Source organism: Meles meles, chromosome 8 (assembly GCF_922984935.1).
Source record: "Meles meles chromosome 8, mMelMel3.1 paternal haplotype, whole genome shotgun sequence".
Taxonomy (NCBI): Eukaryota; Metazoa; Chordata; class Mammalia; order Carnivora; family Mustelidae; genus Meles; species Meles meles.
The window spans coordinates 17,382,602-17,404,589 of NC_060073.1; the positions used below are offsets into that span (position 1 = coordinate 17,382,602).

At 38.1% G+C, this 21,988-nt stretch overlaps 1 pseudogene; it reads left to right on the plus strand.

The window, feature by feature from the left end:
• The first annotated feature begins 19,212 nt into the window (after window positions 1-19,212).
• Window positions 19,213-21,732, plus strand: LOC123948644 (annotated as a pseudogene).
• Window positions 21,733-21,988: the final 256 nt, after the last annotated feature.

Sequence of the window (21,988 nt, forward strand, 5' to 3'; positions counted from 1 at the left end):
ATTAAACAAGTAAACCAAGCTGAAAAAAGTTTTGAGTGGGGGAACCTGGGGAACTCATTTGGTTTAGCATATGCCTTGGGCCCAGGTCAGGATCCCAAAGTTCTGGAATCGAGTCCCACATCAGACTCCCTGTTCAGTGGGGACCCTGCTTCCCCTTCTGCCTCTCTGTCTCTCTGTCTTTTTTTCATGAATAAATAAATAAAATCTTTTTAAAAAATGGTTTGAGTGATAATTTATAATTACTTCTGAATAATTACCCTTATGATGGTAGTTGGAATAAGTTGAAGAGATTATTTCTGAACTAATCTAAAACTACTAATTTACAAATAGTGTATTGAAATGATATCTGGTCTGGGGACACAATAATAGTCCTCTAGGAGTCCCGTCAGTGGTGGGCCTCAATTGCAGCTAGGGTCAATAACACTGAGACGCTGAATCCCACTAAACATCAAATAAGACCTTGAAAATATCAGGTTGTCCTCATAATACAGTGTGATATTTTTCATGAAGTGCTGTAGAATATATCATCAATAAGGAGAACCTTTGGCGGGCATTTGCTGTTTTGATGAAACATCTCCAATACTTCAGCAGATACACCATACCTGCCTCAGGAAGAGGCTAAAGATGAGCTATAAAAACTGTCTTAGTTGAGCTCCTCAGTGGCTTAGTGGGTTAAAGCCTCTGCCTTTCGCTCAGGTCATGATCTTGAGGTCCTGGGATTGAGCTCCACATGGGGCTCTCTGCTTAGCGGGGAGCCTGCTTCCCCCCTCTCTCTCTGCCTGCCTCTCTGCCTACTTGTGCTCTCTGTCTGTCAAATAAATAAAATCTTTATTAAAAAAAGGATTTGTCTTCTTTCTTTGAATGAACCTTGATTTTCCTCTGAAGACCCACAAATCCTCCATTTTTAGTATAAATTATGAGTAGCATTTTCCCCAAGGGTGGGACTATGACTTCTGTTTGGCCATCAGAAAGCATTTCCCCCACCCCTGTTTAATGATCAAGTCAGAGATCTATTTGCAAATGAGATGCAAACTCAAAATTTTTGCTTGGACTCTTGAAAAAAGTTATTATTTTATTCCTAATAGAGTTTCTGGAGTAGAGACTCAGAAATCTTAAGATCTTGCCATAAGGGGAGAGAGGCTGAACCCAAAAGGAGTGAACCCAAAAGGAAGCAGAGCCAGCAGACAAGTAGAAAAAAAAAACTTATCAAAAATCTTTAATTCTACATTTTGCACATTTCCAACTGTTTTACCATATTTATTTTATTCATTTTATACTACTGCTTTTTGCATTTTTAAAAAAGTATAATGAATATTTGCAAACTTAACACTATCCAAAGAACTAAAATATTATCAAAAGTTAAATCCAATCAACTTCTTCCTTATCTTGTCCCTGCTTCATCCTAAAGGTAGCTAATATCTGATTTTTTAATACATCACTACCTTATTTCCTGAAAATAAAACATCTTAAATATATTGTTCAGTTTCTCCCAGTTTTGAATTTTAAAGAATATAGCAGACTATATGCAAAATTCTAGGAATTGCTGTTATTGTTCATTCAACATGATATATGTTACCAAGTTTTACATTGGTTTGTGAATACAGTTGTAGATTCATTTTTTTTAAGACTTTATTTATTTATTTGACAGAGAGAGAGATCACAAGTAGGCAGAGAGGCAGGCAGAGAGAGAGGAGGAAGCAGGCTCCCTGTGGAACAGAGATCCCGATGTGGGGCTCAATCCCAGGACCCTGAGATCATGACCTCAGCCGAAAGCAGCGGCTTAATCCACTGAGCCACCCAGGCGCACCGTAGATTCATTTTTACTGTCATAACATACTCTCTTGACCTCAAAAAGATAGCCTAACTAAAATAGATTTACCTTCATCCTATTTCATAGTTTAAACACCGAATTTCAAGAGATAATGGAGAGAGATGAATCGATACACAAAGGATCTTTAGGACAGTAAAAACAAACTGTATGACAGTATAATATGGGATACATATTATTATTATACATTTGTCCAAACCCACAGAATGTACAACAGCAAGAGTTAATCCTAAGGTGAACTACAAATCATGGGTGATTATGACATGTCAGTGTAAGTTCAATTGCAACAAACACAGGACTCTGGTAGGGGATGTTAATAATGAGGAGGCTGTGCATGTGTGGGGGCAGTCAGTATATAGGAAATTCCTATGCCTTCCTCTCAATTTTTCTGTGAACATAATAGTGCTCAAAAAAAGGATTTACTAGCTGATGTATAGACTTTTACACACATATGCCAGGTTTTCTCCTGGGGTCATAATCTATCCTGAAGCTGTGATAATGATGTATTCCTTAGGTCAGCCTTATTCTGAGATGCCTTGGAACTTCAGCCCCTGTCTTTGGCTCATGATGCAGGGAAGGAAAAAGTGGTTTCCCTGAGGTGCATAGAAAACTGTGGTCAATAACTCCTTCCAACATGGTCTCTTGGTCTCCGAGGCTGATGCAATCCTTTAATTATCAGAATGTGTGATGCCAAAACCACTACCACACTAACAGGCATTTTTGTTCTTCAACTCCCCAGTGACACTTTCTTCCAACAGCCAATGGTTTCTTGGCAAGAAGTTTCAGAGCTAAATTCTACTATTGAGCTATTGAAAAATGCTCCTACAGGCAGGCCCCAATTCTCCCAACATAATGAAAGATTTTCTGAAGACATTGCATCAGCCACCTTGAATGGTATCTTTGTATTTCTGTCTCCAGTGCCCTGCTCAGTCATGAACTACAACTGAAGCCTCCAATCCTTATCCCTAACCATGAACTCATGCCAACTCCCTGCCTTTACATGGAACATCTTCCTGAGATCACTCTTCTTCTTCCTGTCACTCAGAGCCTGGGCACAGGGCCATCTACACATTCAAGTCTTGTGTGATCCATTGAAGTGTCCACTGTTTACACACATGACACCTATATATTCCTTGATAATGTGTAAACCATTTTTCATCAATTTATAAAATACTTTTAAATAGGGATGCTCTGAAACTCAGCTTCAGCCTTGGCATTCATCCAAAATAATTTATCAGTTTAGACCTCAGCATTTGAAAGACTAAATAAAAAAAGGCCTACATCAGTGTCATTTCTGGTTGTCTCTGCTCTTCTGGGATATGACTTTATAGGTTACTTCTGTGTCCAATCTGCGTAATGGTACAATTACAGATTAGTCATGGTATTCAAATTCACTACTGATATATGAATATTTATATTCAAATATTAATGAACACTCTAAGTGTAACTTGGAGAAAATACTGCCTTATTTTTTTTCGCTTTGGTTTTCTTGTGGATTTGAAATATTTTGGATATGACTTGGAGCATCATTCTTATAATACCAATAATTAGAATACTAGCCTCTTTCCCTGTTGTGAACACACACATGATAGACACAACTGCAACTGACAGCAAATCACCTCAGGAACAGGCACCAATAGGGTCACAAAACGAATGAAATTGCACAAGTTCTTTTCCCATTTTTTTAAATCTAATGTCTTATTGATAAATAAAAGAATCCTAGTTTTGACTCTTGCCTCAAACTCTTTATCAAATTTATCTAATGGGGCTAGCACAGTCCTGTAATATTTAAATTATAACATTTAATTCTGAAATGTTCAAATCAATTAAGAATTAAATTTATATTTTAGAAATCAATTAAGAATTAAATTTATATTTTAGAAATATATTTACTTTTTGTTTGATTTGGATATTTGTAGGGAATGATGACCACTGAAAAGGATCTTGGTGAATTCCGCCAATGAGACATTGAAGAAAGTTTTCAGCATAGGGCAGCAAGGAAAAAGAAAAGAAAGAAACATTAAGATGCAGGATACTGGGTCAAGTTAGAAACACAGTCTTTGAAAGGAAGGAAAATTGGCCTTTTTGGAAACCATCTGGGGATGGTAAATGCTCTAGGTATCACTTCTGATACTCACAAAGATCTCCAAAATTATCTCTCCGCCTTGCTTCCCCATGCTACCACAGAAAATGACTTCTGGTTCCCAGCTATTGAAAGAAGACTGAAGAATTAGCAAATGCTACAATTTCTATTCTTCCTGCGTTTTGATAAAGTTTGAGCATAAACATTGTAATTAACAGTAAAATTCTCCAACACACTGGATCCTGGGAAGCTGAGCTCTACTGAGAAGTTGAGGGGGTACTTTCTCAATCCTTTGTGTCTTTCCACAAATACTCCTAAAACTAGAAGAGTTTCCCAAAATATAAAGCACAGCTCCTTCACTTCCCTTCATTGTAAGAAAATTACCTCTTTTACTCTCCTTTGTTTTTTCCCCTTTCTCACTTCTCTTCTGTCCTTAACTGTCACCTCTGCTTAATCTTGTTAGGAAATTTTCTCACTTCCTCCTGCCCTTGCATCATTATTAGAAAAACCTTCTCTACCATAAAGCTCCAACACACTTTTTTTTTTAATTTTTTCCCATTTTATTTATTTTTTTAGCGTAACAGTATTCATTGTTTTTGCACAACACCCAGTGCTCCATGCAAAACGTGCCCTCCCCATTACCCACCACCTGTTCCCCCAACCTCCCACCCCTGACCCTTCAAAACCCTCAGGTTGTTTTCCAGAGTTCATAGTCTCTTATGGTTCGCCTCCCCTTCCAAATTTTTTTTTTTTAATAAACATGTAATGTATTTTTATCCCCAGGGGTACAGGTCTGTGAATCGCCAGGTTTACACACTTCACAGCACTCAGGATAGCACATACCCTCCCCAATGTCCATAGCCCCCTCCCCCTCTCCCAATCCCACCTCCCCCCAGCAACCCCCAGTTTGTTTTGTGAGATTAAGAGTCATTTATGGTTTGTCTCCCTCCCAATCCCATCTTGTTTCATTTATTCTTCTCCTATCCCCCTAACCCCTCATGTTGCTTCTCCATGTCCTCATATCAGGGAGATCATATGATAGTTGTCTTTCTCTGATTGACTTATTTCACTAAGCATGATACGCTCTAGTTCCATCCACGTCGTCGCAAATGGCAAGATTTCATTTCTTTTGATGGCTGCATAGTATTCCATTGTGTATATATACCACTTCTTCTTTATCCATTCATCTGTTGATGGACATCTAGGTTCTTTCCCTAGTTTGGCTATTGTAGACATTGCTGCTATAAACATTCGGGTACACGTGCCCCTTCGGATCACTATGTTTGTATCTTTAGGGTAAATACCCAGTAGTGCAATTGCTGGGTCATAGGGTAGTTCTATTTTCAACATTTTGAGGAACCTCCGTGCTGTTTTCCAGAGTGGTTGCACCAGCTTGCATTCCCACCAGCAGTGGAGGAGGGTTCCCCTTTCTCCACATCCTCGCCAGCATCTGTCATTTCCTGACTTGTTAATTTTAGCCATTCTGACTGGTGTGAGGTGATATCTCATGTGGTTTTGATTTGTATTTCCCTGATGCCGAGTGACGTAGAGCACTTTTTCATGTGTCTGTTGGCCATCGGGATATCTTCTTTGCAGAAATGTCTGTTCATGTCCTCTGCCCATTTCTTGATTGGATTGTTTGTTCTTTGGGTGTTGAGTTTGCTAAGTTCCTTATAGATTTTGGATACTAGCCCTTTATCTGATATGTCGTTTGCAAATATCTTCTCCCATTCTGTCAGTTGTCTTTTGGTTTTGTTAACTGTTTCCTTTGTTGTGCAAAAGCTTTTGATCTTGATGAAATCCCAATAGTTCATTTTTGCCCTTGCTTCCCTTGCCTTTGCCGTTGTTCCTAGGAACATGTTGCTGCGGCTGAGGTCGAAGAGGTTGCTGCCTGCATTCTCCTCAAGGATTTTGATGGATTCCTTTCTCACATTGAGGTCCTTCATCCATTTGGAGTCTATTTTTGTGTGTGGTGTAAGGAAGTGGTCCAATTTCATTTTTCTGCATGTGGCTGTCCAATTTTCCCAGCACCATTTATTGAAGAGGCTGTCTTTTTTCCATTGGACATTCTTTCCTGCTTGTCGAAGATTAGTTGACTATAGAGTTGAGGGTCGATTTCTGGGCTCTCTATTCTGTTCCACTGATCTATGTGTCTGTTTTTGTGCCAGTACCATGCTGTCTTGATGATGACAGCTTTGTAATAGAGCTTGAAGTCCGGAATTGTGATGGAACCAGAAAAGACCTCGAATAGCCAAAGGAATATTGAAAAAGAAAGGCAAAGTTGGTGGCATCACAATTCCGGACTCCAACACACTTTTGCCATAGTTTCCCTTATTACACGGATAAGTATGTTCTATTTAAATTGTTAACTATTTTTATTTCCCACGGTATAAAGAATATTGTTCCAGATAACTACACATGTATTATCTTAACAACTTTTTTGGAATCATTTATTTTACAAATAATTTAAATATCACATTAATCTTTTTCCAAAATCTTATACATATTATGATCTATTTCAGAGATGTATGTTCAGCTTCCATGATATCTTTATTCCATAGCTAATACCACACACTTGTAATTATTTGTAGCTGGGTACTATATTTTATCTGATAAACCTTTACCCCCATTTTTGTCCAATTTATCTGCTTATGTTTTGCTTATTTATTTTTCAAGAGAAAACAATTTATCTACTTAAAAATATATGTTATTAGTAATTTTACTAGGGAACTCTCTAATGTGTAGGTTAACTTGGGAGAGTTGAGATCATTGGATGTTGTGTATGTTTCTGATATCAGGGGGAATTGGAGGAAGCAATCCTTGGCACTCACACAAGACCTGGAAAAGTTTGGTTTTCCCACCCACCAGAATAGAGAAACTCATAATTCACAGGGCACCAGATAAAATATTAAAAAGTGTATTGCCTCAATAGAGAGGAAACCTTAATCATAAACTAAACTCTGTTCTAATCCCATTCAACAAAGTTCAAAAACAATTCTAGAAATGCAAAATATCCAGCAACAAAGATAAAAGTCATAATGCATAACAACCAATCAAATATTACCAAGCCTTAAATCTTAAAAAAAAGACTTCTACCATCACTTGTTAAGTGACTTAAATCTTAAAAAAAAAAAAAGACTTCTACCATCACGTGTTAAGTGACTTAAATCTTAAAAAAAAAAAAAAAAATTACCAAGCATGTAAAGAGGCAAGAATAGGTCATCCATTTCATGGGGACAAAAACAACCCAATCACACACACACACACACACACACACACACACACACACACAATGATTATAGAATTAGTAAATGAGTATCATAAAATTATTATCACTGCATTAAATATCTTCAAGAAAGTAGAGAAAAATATTGAATATGGTAAGTATAGACATTGGAAACAAAAAAGAGAGCTTTTTTAGACTTTTACATCACTTTAAAGTCTAGTGAATAAATATACAATAACTGAGATAAGAATAGCAGATGAAGAGATTGTCCACTGCAGCAGAAAAGATTAGTAAACTGGAAGACACTAAAATAGAAACCATCAAAATGAAATCAAAGCAATTTTCAAAAAAAGAAAAACAAATACATGAGTATCCATGAGCTAAGAAAAAACTTCAAACAGTCTTATGGATGAATAATTGGAATCTGCAAAGAACAGGAAGGGAGAAATGACAGAAAACAGAAATAAGGGCCAAATCATTTCTGAATTTAGTGAAAACTATGAATCCACAGAGCCAATAATCAAACAAGGCACAAAGTCATGATGCACACTACACTAATAGATACATCATAATACATAGGCCAAAAACAGTGATTAAAAAGAAAATGTTACCCTAATGTTCAGAGCAGCAATGGCCATAGTTGCCAAAACATGGAAAGATCTAAGATGCCCTTCAGTGGACAAATTGATAAGGAAGATGTGGTCCATATATACAATGGAGTATTATGCCACCATCAGAAAGGATGAATAGCCAACATTGTATCAACATGGACAGGACTGGGAGAGATTATGCTGAGTGAAGTAAGTCAAGCAGAGAGAGTCAAGTATCATATGGTTTCACTTATTTGTGGAGCATAAGGAATAACAGGGAGGATATGGGGAGATGGAGAAGAGAAAGGAGTTGAGGGAAATTGGAGGGGTAGACAAACCATGAGAGACTGTGGACTCTGAAAAACAATATGAGGGTTTTGGAGGGGTGGGGGTGGGAGTTTGGGTGAGTCTGGTGGTGGGTATTATGGAGGGCACATATTGCATGGAGCCCTGGGTTTGGTGCATAAACAATGAATTCTGGAACACTTAAAGGAAATTAAAAATATAAATAAAATTTTTTAAAAAATGTTAAAAGCAACCCAAGGGAAAAGACACTCTATATATAGCAGAATAAAGATAAAAATCACAGCAAACCTCCCACCAGAAACACTGTAAACCAGTGGAGCAGAAGAGAATGGAGCAACATCTTTAAAATACTCAAACAAAAACTGTCCACTTCAAATTCAATACTCACAAAAATATCTTTAAAAACAAAGCTGAAGTGAAGACTTTCAGACATATGACATTCAAGAAATTCATCAGTACCAGCCATTTAGTGAGCAGATAAATCCTACCAACTGGGAATATGGTTCTGAAAGAAATGAAGACCAACAGAAGTGGTAAATATATGTGCAAATACAAATTGTTTGATTTTTATATCAGCAAATGCCCATCTTAACTCTAGAATATGTGGGTTGTTGCAGATAAGAGAATTTCCATTTTAATACTTTCCCATCCATGTACCAAATATTAAAAACCTAAATTTAAATGTTCTCTCGATATAACTAGAATCTCCCTCCTAAATCCCTGAAAGTTAAATATGCTAGCTTCCCATAAAACAGCCCCAAACCAAGCTAAAAACTGAATGTAGTATAATTTTTAAAGCCTTGTGGGCTGTGAGAAATATGAGAAATATATCCAAGAATGATCTCATCTTCAGGAGAGAATTAGGAGATTTTATTTTTGCTTATTTTTTATAGAAAATGGAGGGTAATTTCCTTTTTTATTATGTTCAGTTAGCTAAAATATAGTTCATCATTAGTTTTTGATGTGGTAGTCAATGATTCATTAGTTGTGTATAACATCTAGTGCTCATCACAACACATGCCCTCCTCAGTATCCATCACCCTGTTACCCCATCCCCCATCCCCATCCATTCTGTAACCCTCAGCTTGTTTGCTGCAGTCCAGAGTCTCTCATGGTTTTTTCTTCCTCTATGAATTCTTCCCATTTAGTTTTCCCTCTCTTCCTCTATCATCCTCTGCACTATTCCTTATGTTTCATATATGAGGGAAACCACACGATAATTGTCTTTCTCTCCTTGACTTATTTTACTTAGCACAATCCCCTCCAGTTTCATCCATGTCAATGCAAATTATGGTATCCATCCTTTCTAATGGCTGAGTGATAGTCCATTGAATATATGGGGCACAAATTCTTCAGCCATTCACCTGTTGAGGGACATTTCTGTTCCTTCCACAGTTTGGTTATTGTGGACATTGCAGTGCAATGTCTACAAACATTGGTTATTGTAGACATTGCAGTGCAATGTCTACAAACATTGCAGTGCAATGTCAATAAACATTGGAATGCAGGTGCCCCTTGTTTCACTACATCTGTACCTTTACGGTAAGTATCTACTAGTGCAATCACTGGATCATAGGGTAGCTCTATTTTTAATGTCTTGACAAACTTCCATACTGCTTTACAGAGAAGTTGCACCAACTTGAATTTCCACAAACAGTGTAAGAGGGTTCCCCTTTCTCCACATCCTCACCAAAATTCGTTGTTTTCTGTCTTGTTAATTTTAGCCATTCTGACTTGTGTAAGGTGATATCTCATTGTGGTTTTGATTTGTATTTACCTGTGGCAAATGGCATTGAACTTTCTTTTTTTTTTTCTTCATGTGTCTGTTGTCCATTTGTATGTCTTGTTTGGAGAAGTGTCTCTTCATGACTTCTGCCCACTTCTTGACTGAAGAACTAGGAGATTTTAAAGAATGGTTCTATAATAAAATAACTCTTCTTTGTCAGGTATCTATCAACTGAGAAACCTCCTGCCCTCTGAGATTGGAAACAGTCATCCAAAGAGCAAAAGCAAAATGAATCAGCCCTATGGTCCTGGAAGTGTATGCTCTAGAGGAAAATAAAATCATGTGAGTAAAGTGACTTTAATAATCTATCCATGAAAACTGACTTGAACAATATTTACAACAATATGTACAATGAAGTGGAAGGATAATGCTAATTATAGGAAGAGGTAGGAATATGTATTTGGGATAAAGTCATCAGTAGATGACACTCTGCAGATTACTGGTGGGTATCAATAGCAGGGTTCACATTGGGCTTGCAGCCAGATTTGAGGTGTTTTGAAGTCTAATTGGAAAAGGTGCCAAATACACCATTTACAGAAATATTTATTTATTTATTTATTTATTTATTTATATTTAATTAACATATAATGTATTATTATCCCCAAGGGTACAGGTCTGTGAATCACCAGCTTTACACACTTCACAGCACTCACCATAGCACATACCTTCCTCAATGTCCACAACCCCACCTCCCTCTCCATACTTCCTTCCCCCAGCAACCCTCTGTTTTGTGAGATTAAGAGTCTCTTATGGTTTGTCTCTCTCCTAATCCCATATTGTTTTATTTATTCTTTTCCTACCCCCAAAACTCCTACATTGCCTCTCAACTTCCTCATATCAGGGAGATCATATGATAATTGTCTTTCTCTGATTGACTTATTTCACCGAGCATAATATCCTCTAGTTCAATCCATATTGTTGCAAATGGCAAGATTTCATTTCTTTTGATGGCTGCATAGTATTCCATTGTATGTATATACCACATCTTCTTTATCCACTCATCTCTTGATGGACATCTATGTTCTTTCCATAGTTTAGCTCTTGAGGACATTGCTGCTATAAACATCCGTGTGCATGTGCCCCTTCAGATAACTGCATTTGTATCTTTAGGGTAAATACAGAGTAGTGCAATTGCTAGGTCATAGTGTAGCTCTATTTTCAACTTTTTGAGGAACCTCCATGCTGTTTTCCAGAGTGGTTGCACCAGCTTGTATTCCCACCAATAGTGTAGGAGGGTTCCCCTTTCTCCGCATCCTCGCCAGCAACTGTCATGTCCTGACTTGTTAATTTTAGCCATTCTGACTGGTGTGAGGTGATATCTCATTGTGGTTTTGATTTGTATTTGCCTGATGCTGAGTGATGTCTAGCACTTTTTCATGTGTCCATCTGGATGTCTTCTTTGCAGAAATGTCTGTTCATGTCCTCTGCCCATTTTTTGATTGGATTATTTGTTCTTTGGGTGTTCACTTCGATAAGTTCTTTATAGATTTTGGATACTAGCCTTTTATCTGATATGTCGTTTGCAAATATCTTCTCCCATTCTGTAAATTGTCTTTTGGTTTTGTTAACTGTTTCTTTGCTGTGCAAAAGCTTTTGATCTTGATGAAGTCCCAAAAGTTCACTTTGCCCTTGCTTCCCTTGCCTTTGGCGATGTCCCTAGGAAGAAGTTGCTAGGGCTGAGGTTGAAGAGGTTGCTACCTGTGTTTTCCTCAAGGATTTTGATGGATTCCTTTCTCACATTGAGGTCCTTCATCCACTTTGAGTCTGTTTTCATGTGTCGTGTAAGGAAATGGTCCAGTTTCATTTTTCTTTTTTTTCTTAAATATTTTATTTATTTGACAGAGAGAAATCACAACTAGGCAGAGAGGCAGGCAGAGAGAGAGGAGGAAGCTGGCTCCCTGTGGAGCAGAGAGCCCAATGCGGGGCTCGATCCCAGGAACCTGGGATCATGACCTGAGCCGAAGGCAGAGGTTTTAACCCACTGAGCCACACAGGCGCCCCCAGTTTCATTTTTCTGCATTTAGCTGTCCAATTTTCCCAGAACCATTTGTTGAAGAGGCTGTCTTTTTTCCATTGGACATTCTTTCCTGCATTGTCAAAGATTAATTGACCATAAAGTTGAGGCCCTATTTCTGGGCTCTTTATTCTGTTCCATTGATCAATGTGTCTGTTTTGTGCTAGTACCATACTGTCTTGATGATGACAGCTTTGAAATAGAGCTTGAAATCTGGAATTATGATGCCACCAATTTTGGCTTTCCTTTTCGTATTCGTCTGGCTATTTGAGGTCTTTTCTGGTTCCATATAAATTTTAGGATTATTTGTTCCATTTCTTTGATTTTAATAGGGATTGCATTAAATATGTAGATTGCTTTAGGTAGCATAGACTTTTTCACAATATTTGTTCTTCCAACCCATGAGCATGGAATATTTTTCCATTTCTTTGTGTCTTCCTCGATTTCTTCGAAGAGTACTTTATAATTTTCTGAGTATAGATTCTTTTCCTCTTGTGTAAGGTTTATTCCTAGGTATCCTATGGTTTTGGGTGCAGCTGTAAATGGGATTGACTCTTTAATTTCTCATTCTTCTGTCTTGTTGTTGGTGTAAAGAAATGCAACTGATTTCTTTGCTTTGGTTTTACATCCTGACAATTTACTAAATTCCTGTACATGTTCTAGCAGATTTGAAGTGGAGTCTTTGGGGTTTTCCACATATAGTATCATGTCTTCTGCAAAGAATGATAGTTGACTACTTTGCCAATTTGGATGCCTTTAATTCCTTTTTGTTGTCTGGTTGCTGAGGCTAGTACTTCTAGTTGCTATGTTGATTAACAGTGGTGATAATGGACATCCCTGCCATGTTCCTGACCTTAGTAGAAGAGCTCTCAGTCTTTCTCCATTGAAAGTGATATTAGCCATGGGTTTTTCATTGATGGCTTTGATGATATTGAGGTATGTACCCTCTATCTCTACACGTTGAAGAGTTTTGATAAAGAAAAATGTTGTACTTTGTCAAATGCTTTTTCAGCATCTATTGAGAGTATCATATGGTTCCTGTTCTTTCTTTTATTAATGTATTGTATCAAATTGATTGATTTGCAGACATTGAACCAAACTTGCAGCCCTGGAATAAATCCTACTTGGTTGTGGTGAATAATCCTTTTAATATACTGTTGGATCCTATCGGCTAGTATTTTGGTGAGAATTTTCACATCTGTATTCATCAAAGATATTGGTCTGTAATTCTCTTTTTTGATGGGATCCTTGTCTGGTTTTGGGATCAAGGTGATGCTGGCCTCATAAAATGAGTTTAGAAGTTTTCCTTCCATTTCTATTTTTTTTGAATAGTTTCAGTAGTATAGGAATTAATTCTTCTTTAAATGTTGTTTAGATTTCCCCTGGGAAGCCATATGCCCCCGGGGTCTTGTTTGTTGGGAGGTTTTGATGACTGCTTCAATCTCCTTACTGGTTATGTGTCTGTTCAGGTTTTCTATTTCTTCCTGGTTCAGTTGTGGTAGTTTATATGTCATTAGGAATGCATCAGTTTCTTCCAGATTGTCACATTTGCTGGTGTATTTTTGCTCATAATATGTTCTTACAACTGTTTTTATTTCTTTGGTGTTGGTTGTGATATCTCCTCTATCATTCATGATTAAATTATTTGGGTCCTTTCTCTTTTCTTTTTATTTAAATTTTATTTATTTATTTGACAGACAGAGGTTGCAAGTAGGGAGAGAGGCAGGCAAGGTTTGGGGAAGCAGGCCCTCCACTGAGTAGGAAGCCCGACACAGGGCCTGATACCAGGACCCTGAGATCACAACCAGAGATGAAGGCAGCGGACCAACCCACTGAGACACCCAGGAACTCCTCTCTTTTCTTTTTGATAAGTCTGGATAAGGGTTTATTAATCTTATTAATTCTTTCAAAGAACCATCTCCTAGTTTCATGGATGTGTCCTACTGGGTTTTTTTGTTGTTGTTTGTTTTAGTTTTGTTTTTGTTTTTGTTTCTATTTCATTGATTTCTGGTCTGATCTTTATTATTTCTCTTCTCCTGCTAGGTTTAGGCTTTCTTTATTTTTCTTTCTCGAGCTCCTTTAGGTGTAGTGTTAGGTTGTGTATTTGAGAACTTTCTTGTTTCTTGAGAAAGGCTTGTATCACTATATATTTTCCTCTCAGGACTGCCTTTGCTGTGTCCCACATATTTTGAACCACTGTGTTTCATTATTATTTGTTTCCATGAAAATTTCCAATTCTTCTCTAATTTCCTGGTTGACCCATTCATTCTTTAGAAAGATACTCTTTAGCTTCCATGTATTTGGGTTCTTTCCAAATTTTCTTGTTATTAAGTTCTACCTTCAGAGCATTGTGTTCTAAAACAATGCAGGGAATGATCCCAATCTTTTGATACTGGTTGAGACCTGATTTGTGACCCAGGATGAGGTCTATTCTGGAGAATGTTCCATGTGCACTAGAGAAGAATGTGTATTCTGTTGCTTTGCATGGAACGTTCTGAATATATCTGTGATGTCCATCTGGTCCAGTGTGTCATTTAAGGCCTTTATTTCCTTTTTGGTCTTTGCTTGGATGATCTGTCCATTTCAGTTAGGGGGTTTTAATGAACCTTACTATTATTGTATTATTGTCAATGTGTTTCTTTGATTTTGTTATTAATTGGTTTATATAGATGTCTGCTCCCACGTTAGGGGCAGGAATATTTAAAATTGTTAGATTATCTTGTTGGACAGACCCTTTGAGTATGATATAGTGTCCTTCCTCATCTCTTGTTAGAGTCTTTGGCTTAAAATCTAATTGATCTGATATAAGGATTGCCACCCAAGCTTTCTTTTGATGCCCTTTAGCATGGTAAATTGTTTTCCACCCCTCACTTTAAATCTGGAGACGTCTTTGGGTCTCAAATGAGTTTCTTGTACACAGCATATTGATGGGTTTTGTTTTTTTTTATCCATTCTGATATTCTGTGCCTTTTGATTGGGGCATTTAGCCCATTTACATTCAGGGTAACTATTGAGAGATATGAATTTAGTGTCATTGTATTGCCTGTAAGGTGACTATTACTGTATATTGTCTCTGTTCCTTTCTGGTCTATGACTTTTAAGCTCTGTCTTTCCTTAAAGGACCTCTTTCAATATTTCCTGTAGAGCTGGTTTGTTGTTTACAAACTCTTTCAGTTTTTGTTTGTCCTGGAATCTTTTTATCTCTCCTTCTATTTTCAGTGATAGCCTAGCTGGATTTAGTATTCCTGGCTGCATGTTTTTCTCATTTAGTGTTCTGAATATATCATGCCAGTTTTTTCTGGCCTGCCAGGTCTTGTGGATAAGTCTGCTGCCAGTCTAATATTTTAACCATTGTATGTTACAGACTTCTTGTCCGGGGCTGCTTTCAGGATTTTCTCTTTGTCACTAAGACTTGTACATTTTACTATTAGATGATGGGTTGTAAACCTATTTTTATTGATTTTGAGGGGAGTTCTCTGAACCTCCTCAATTTTGGTGCTTGTTCCCTTTGCCATATTAGAGAAATTCTCTACAATAATTACCTCCAATATACCTTCTGCTCCCCTCTCTCTTTCTTCTTCTGTAATCTCAATTATTCTAATGTTGTTTCATCTTATGGTATCACATATCTCTTGAATTCTACCCTTGTGGTCCAGTAGTCTCTCTTTTGCTCAGTTTCTTTATTCTCTGTCATTTGGTCTTTGATATCACTAATTCTCTCTTCTGCCCCATTTATCCTAGCAGTTAGAGCCTCCATTTTTTATTGCACCTCATTAATAGCTTTTTTTTAATTTCAACTTGGTTAGATTTTAGTTCTTTAATTTCTCCAGAAAGGACTTTTATTTCTCCAGACAGAGTTTCTCTAGTATCTTCCATGCCTTTTATGAGCCTGGCTAGCACCTTGAGAATCATCATTCTGAACTCTAGATCTGACATATTACCAATGTCCATATTGATTAGGTCCCTAGCCTTTGGTACTACCTCTTGGTTTTTTTTTGTTTGTTTGTTTGTTTGTTTGTTTGTTTTTTGGTGAGCTTTTCTGCTTTGTCATTTTATCCAGATAAGAATATATAAGGGAGCAAATACAATACTAAAAGGGTGGCAAGGACCCCAGGAAAATATCTTTTAACGAAATCAGAAGAGACCCCAAATTGTGGGGGGAAGAAAGTGTATAAAAAGTTCATAGAAAAAAAATAAAAAATAAAAGAAAATATTAAATATATATATATTCTATATATACACTTTAAGATTGGTGAATAGAACAGAGTTACCCACTTAATTTTGGGAGTATTTTGATCTGTTAGAAGAAACAACCTCCCAAAATATTAAGGAATGAAAAAAATATGTATATATACATATACACACAAAATAAGGGTAAACATGATGAAGGGATGAAATGTGAGTATAAAGATTAATTTTTTTTAATTTTTAAAAAAAGGAATTGATAAAATAAGTTCGTTGGGAGAATAAAGAAAAAGAAAGTAGAGAGAATTTGCTCCAGCTAGAAACTAGGACAAAGCCCTGTGCTAGATTTAGGGTATATTTTGATCTGTTAGAAGAAGTTGTATCCCAATTTTTTGTAGAAGAAAAAAACCCTATATGTATACAAAAAATAAAGTTAGATACAATGAAGTATAAAATATGACTACAATAGTGAAGGTTAAAAAAAGATTTTTATGAAAGTCATTATTAAGATAAATTAAGTAATGTTAAAAGAGGAAAGAGTAAAATTAGAAAAATTTTAGCTTAAGAAAAAAGTAAAATTAAAAAAATTAATTAACTTTGTAGGACTAAATTCTGATGGGGAGAAAGCCATTAATTTCATGCTTTGCTTTCTCCTCCTCTAGAATTCCACTGTTCTCCTTGGTAAATAACCTTGGTGTTGGCTGGATTTCTTGCTGATCTTTGGGGGAGGAGCCTGTTGCAGTATTCTTAAGTGTCTTTGCCCGAGGTGGAATTGCACCACCCTTACTAGAGGCTGGGCTAAGTAATCTGCTCTGGTTGGCTTTCAGGAGCTTTTGTTCCCTGAATGCTTTCAGTAGAGTTCTGGAGGTTGGAATTAAAATGGTGGCCTCCCAATCTCAGACCCGGAGGTGCTGACAGCTCAGGGCCCCACTCCTCAGTGCACCCTCGGATAAAAGTGCTCAATCACTCCTGTCTCCCTGGCCTCCAGCTACGCTCCAAGCTCACCCAACCTATGACTGAGCATCTCTGGCACACAGTCCCACCTGGAGTCTCCAAATTAGCACATCCCTGTGCTCTTCCAGGGGGTTCTCTCTGGATCTTGTGGGGTCCCTGCTCACAGAGCACTGGTCCGATTGTGCCATGGATCACAGTTTAAGGTAATCCTGAGTTGAGAGCTCACTCTTTGGCTCTGTCTCTGTAGTCAGCTTCATACACTTTAATACCTGTGAGCTCTATGACACTCAGACTCCCTCAATCCTTCTGTGACCCTGCAGGACCTGAGACCACGTTGTCCCCATGTGGGCTTCACCCGGCTTAGCCTCTGGAGTGATGTCCCTCAGTGGAGCAGACTTTTAAAAGCTCTGATTTTGTGTTCCACTGCTCTGCCACTTGCTGGGAGCCAGCCCCTTCCCCATGGTCTATTTTCCCTTCGCTTTGGATTCACTTCTCCTCAGGTCCTACCTTTCAGAAAGTGGTCAATGTTCTGTTTCTAGAATTGCTGCTCTTCTTCTCTTCAATCTCCTGTTGTATTTGTAGGTGTTCAGAATGTTTTGATAAACTATATAGCTTATTTCCTGCTACCTGATGTCATCTTAGATTGCCATTTCTCTGCCATCTTGACTCCTTCCATTTACAGAACTCTTAACTAAAGTACAACATTGTTCATATCTTTCAGAGAATAATCAAGGTATAGGATGCTAAACCAGGAGGAAAAAGAAGACTTATCACTAAAAAGAATTGACAATATATTTTTAAGTGTGGATTTGTCACACCTGTGGACAGATAAGCTAAGCCAATGTTATGATAAAGTTTTATAAAGACCATTTCCAGGACAATTTCCTAAATAGGTAAAGGAAAAATCCACTCACTATCATCCTGTTCAGGTGAGGGTGACCTGCTTGCTTAATGGCAATTTATGTGGCTTCTACAACCCTTTGGTTAAATTGGCTCTTATGAAGTCTTTCCAAAAAGTGGTGTTCAAGCAAGTAATAGGCTAAATCTGGACTCCCTGTTTCACCTAGCCCTAGAGGATTTTGTGCTTAGTCTACTCAGTTTCCTGTTTCCCTTGGTATCCTGAGTTTCCTTCTACTTTGCAGGCACTCTTCATTCTCCTGTAGATTCTACTTTTTCTCTCTGACTACTAAGGGTGTATGTCCCAGGTCCTCTTTTCCTCTGTCAACACACATTGCTACAGTAAATGCATTGAATCCCATAGATTTCAATGTTATTTAACTGCTGAATATTCACATATTTATAGCTGCATCCCAGATCACGTTCCCTAATCCACACTTGTATATATAACCACTTGTCTTAATCTCCACTTTGTTGTCTAATAAAATCTTAAAATTAAAATGTCAGAACATGAGTTCCTGATTCCACTTCCAGTCATTCTCCCCTACCTCCCACCAACACTGTGCTCCTATCTCAGAGAAGGCTTCTTCTTCACAGTTAAGGTCAAGGCCATCCTAGCATACCACAGGTTGACATCTTTAAGTCACCATTTTCTCTTCTCTTCATACCTCACATCCAATCAGGGTAGAGAATCTTGTCAGGTTAGGAATTCTTTTAAAGAGCCAAGTCTTAATTATCATATGATATCTCTGATATGAGGAATTTGAGAGACAGGGCAGGGGGTTGGGTGGTAGGAAGGTAAAAAGTGAAACAAGGTGGGATCTGGAGGGAGACAAGCCATAAGAGACTCTTAATCTCACAAAACAAACCGAGGGTTGATGGGGGTGGGGGGTAGGAATAGGGTGTCTAGGTTAAAGACCTTGGGGAGGGTATGTGCTATGGTGAGTGTTGTGAATTGTATAAGCCTGTTGATTCACAGACCTATAGCCCTGGGGCAAATAATTTAGTATATGTTAATAAAAATATTTTTTTAAAGATTTTATTTATTTATTTGTCAGAGAGAGAGACAGAGAAAGATCACAAGTAGGCAGAGGCAGAGGGAGAAGCAGGCTCCCCGCCGAGCAAGGAGCCCGATATGGGACTCGATCCCAGGACGCTAGGATCATGACCTGAGCCGAAGGCAGCCGCTTAACCAACTGAGCCACCCAGGCGTCCCAATAAAAATATTTTTTTAAAAAAGAACCAAGTCATGCTTACTGCTTCCATGGTGGAGCTACTCAAGGACCAATTTGCACTGATTAAGTTCTTGAGATTTAAAAAGGGATTATCAAAGAAAAGGGAAAATGCCTGTTAAGAACCATGTGCCTCTGCTGGATGATTACACACTTGACCACTCTCTAATTGTTGTGCAGATCACTGTACAGGAACAATGGATTAGACGGTTAACACTAATCTAGATTCTCTGCTGTGAAGCAGCTGTTGGTCTCACCCATGTGAGGTTCTTGACCCCTGGGAACACCCTATTATTAAAGCATATGGATGCAGATTCACTGGGTCAGGGAATAGCTCCTCCATCAGTGGAGAACCAACCTCATGTGATGAAACTAACATGATAAACTCTGGCTCTCTGGGCTCCATCTGGGCTCACAGGTCCATCACAAAACAGAACAATAATCTCAAAATGCATTTTCTAAGAAGGTGAGTGAGAGTCATTTCTACTTCCTTCTAAGAATGCAATCAACTAGGGTTCAAAAAGACACCTAAATGATTTGATAAACCCTCTACTTGGATAACTTGGAGCAATCATTCTTAATTGGAGGGAACATAAATCCCTTGGTAAACCAGAAAGGTTATTTCCTCCTCAGGATCATAAATGCTTAAGTCTTGAGTTTTAAATCTCTCTTTGAAAGCAATACAAATCTTAGTTCTCTAAATTTGACCAAGATGTAATAATTGGATGACTTTTCCCTCATTTCTGTCCCAGAGAGCTTGCCTCCACAGTCAGGAAAACCAAATTAGAAAAATTGTACCTGGCTCTTGGTCTCTCTGAAGTTATGTCATGTCATCAAATCTTGAGTTTAGTAATATCTTATGTTAAATGACCTTAGAATTTTTATTTATACAACATTCCATTGTTGACAAATTGTAAAAACTCAGCTCTATGAATTAGCTCTCTTACTCGGTTTAAGTATTTTATGTGTAGATTTTACTTATTTCATAGATTTATAGGTTAAGAATTAATTTCAAAATATAACATTAAATGAACCAATTATATTGAATAAGTATATACATATATATTACTCCTAAAGTGTGTGAGTAATTCATGCTCAATACCTGTTTGCTCTTTCTATAAGCAACACTTATTCACTGAGTAAGGAAACCTGATTATGAACTCAAATTCTAACTTCAGTTAGTTTAAGCTATTTTGTTTAATCTAGTTTTGTTTCCTTTAAGCAAATTTTTCAAAACTAAATGAAAGACTGTGTACTTAAAATTGAAAATTGGTAAACAAATCTGTAGTCATCTAGAAAGGGCTCACAAGCAACAAGAATAAGAGTGGATAATGTACTTGCAAAGAATTACTAGGAGATTCTCTGATAGCCTTTCTTCCAATTTCATTTCTTCTCCTTCCTTCCTTTTTTCCTTCCTTCCTTCTCTCCTCCCTTGCCTCCCTTTCAACTTCTCTCTGCCCTCTTTCTCTCTGCCCCACTCTCACATTCTGTGAGTGTGCATCTGAGTTTCTCTATTACTAGCTGTGCTACTGCAGAAATTGAAGCTTACAGTGGCTGAGATCACTATGCCAGTAAGTGGACTGGCTGTGACCTAGCAGTAGGTTTCCCGTGTCTGGATCCTGTGATCCCTGGATAACATAAAGGCAGTTGTGGAAAGAAGTGCTAGGAGTCTAGCAGGAACTGGATAAGATGAGTGTGGAACAAATAAAGTGAGAAGAACGGAGAAGTGAAGTTGAGGGTTGCTGGTGACAAAGTGGAATGTTAGATCAAAAATTCAATTCTGCACTGTATCAATAGGAAGTATTAGAAAGATGGAGCATTAGAGATAACCTAGGGCAGTGGCTTATCCTTTTTTTTTTTTTAGATTAAATGAACAACCTTTCTAAGAGTACCCTACCCAGAGGCATAAACAACCAATGTAACTGAGAGATGGACGTTTGTTTTTGAAGAAGACCATGTCCTTCTGTTGTTACTCTGCTAGTGAGTCATCATACTACAAGATGATTGTAGACTCTCTCTCCAAGAGGCTGTCTGACTCAGCTCCTTGAAAAGCATTTCTTTGGTGATGTGGGGATCATCCTTCTCATGGTGATGTCCTATGGCTGCTACATGCCCATCTGTAAGCCCCTGAAGTACACGACCACCATGAGTTCTCTCATGTGCTGTCTGCTGCTGGGAGGGGCCTGGGTGTGAGGGTTTATCACACAGTAATACAGCTTCTCTTCACATATCAAATACCCTTCTGTGGCCCTAATGTCATTAATCACTTTATGTGTGATTTGTTTCCCTTGTTGAAACTGGCCTGCATGGACACCCACACCCTGGGTCTCTTAGTCATCCTCAACAGTGGGGTGATGTGTGTGACCATCTTCCTTATCTTCATCACCTCCTACGTTATCATATTCTGCTCCTTGAGGTCTTGTAGCTCTGAAGAGCAGCACAAAGCCCTCTCCACCTGTGCTCCCACCTTACTGTGGTCATATTGTTCTTTGTGCCATGCATTTTCCTGTATATGTGGCCTGTCGCCACTTACCTCATAGACAAAGCAATGGCTGTGTCTGATTCCATCATCACACCCATGTTGAATCCTTGATCTACACCTTGATGAACGCTGAGGTGAAAAAGCCATGAAACTAGGGAAATGAGGGACCTTTGTTGGCAAGTGACTGTCCATGTTTTTTATAAAGACAAATTCTGTCTGAAAGGTGTGTTCTCCACCAGGAGCCAGAGCAATTTCTTAGAAATAGAAACCTACTTGGGTCACTTGGGTGGTACAGTCAGTTAAGCATCACTCTACTGCTCAGGTCGTGATCATCGGCTACTGGGATCAAGACCCACATTGGGCTTCCTTCTCAATGGAGAGTCCGCTTCTCCCTCTTCCTCTCAC